We start from the raw sequence: 1,138 nt of genomic DNA, 5'->3' as shown, positions 1-1,138 counted from the left end.
CTGAATTGAATAGAAGAACAATAGTAATTGCATTAATACTCGAGGTACAGCAGAGCTGCACACCTTAATCTATGGTGTATAGAAACTCTACCGTTGAAAATACATAAGAACAAGGTCTAGGCATGGCCGAATGGCCAGCCTCCCAAAGAGGATTCAATCATAAAAACATGATCAAAAGATGATCCGAAGATTGAAAGATTCTCCAAATACAATAGCAAAATGTCCTATTTATAGAGAACTAGTAGCCTAGGGTTTACAGACATGAGTAAATGACGTAAAAATCCACTTCCGGGCCCACTTGGTGTGTGCTTGGGCTGAGCATTGAAGCTTCCATGTGTAGAGACTTTTCTTGGAGTTAAACACCAGCTTTTGTGCCAGTTTGGGCGTTTAACTCCCACTTTTGTGCCAGTTCCGGCGTTTAACGCCGGAAATTCTGAAGCTGACTTGGAACGCCTGTTTGAGCCATCAAATCTCAGGTAAAGTATAGACTATTATATATTTCTGGAAAGCCCTAGATGTCTACTTTCTAACGCAGTTGAGAGCGCACCAATTGGGTATCTGTAGCTCCAGAAAATCTATTTCGAGTATAGAGAGGTCAGAATCAACAACATCTGCAGCCCTTTTCAGCCTCTGAATAAGATTTTTGCTCAGGTCCCTCAATTTCAGCCAGAAAATACCTGAAATCATAGAAAAATACACAAACTCATAGTAAAGACTAAAAAAGTGAATTTTAAATAAAAACTAATAAAAATATAATAAAAACTAACTAAAACATACTAAAAGCATACTAAAAACAGTGCCAAAAAGCGTATAAATTATCCGCTCATCAATAACCTTCCTTAAAATGGTACTAGCGCCACCCTTACGGGTTCCTTTAATCTTAACACTTTCAGACCCTCCTAAATAATTTATCAAGTCAACATCCTTAATTGGTCATTAGACTCTCTTTAATTCTCTTAGTTATTGTAAAATCACTTGTTTAGAAAATAAAACTTAGTTCTGGGGCAATCTGACCATAATTGAAACTTGTACAAATCTTTCAAAATTCTATTATCATTGCAGAAAAATAGCAAGGAGCAATAAACTTGATAAATTCATTAAAACTCCACTTTTCACCTATTGCCTTTCAAAATTGGTG

Source organism: Arachis duranensis, chromosome 6 (assembly GCF_000817695.3).
Source record: "Arachis duranensis cultivar V14167 chromosome 6, aradu.V14167.gnm2.J7QH, whole genome shotgun sequence".
In the NCBI taxonomy this organism is placed as follows: domain Eukaryota; kingdom Viridiplantae; phylum Streptophyta; class Magnoliopsida; order Fabales; family Fabaceae; genus Arachis; species Arachis duranensis.
This window is presented reverse-complemented; position numbering follows the sequence as displayed.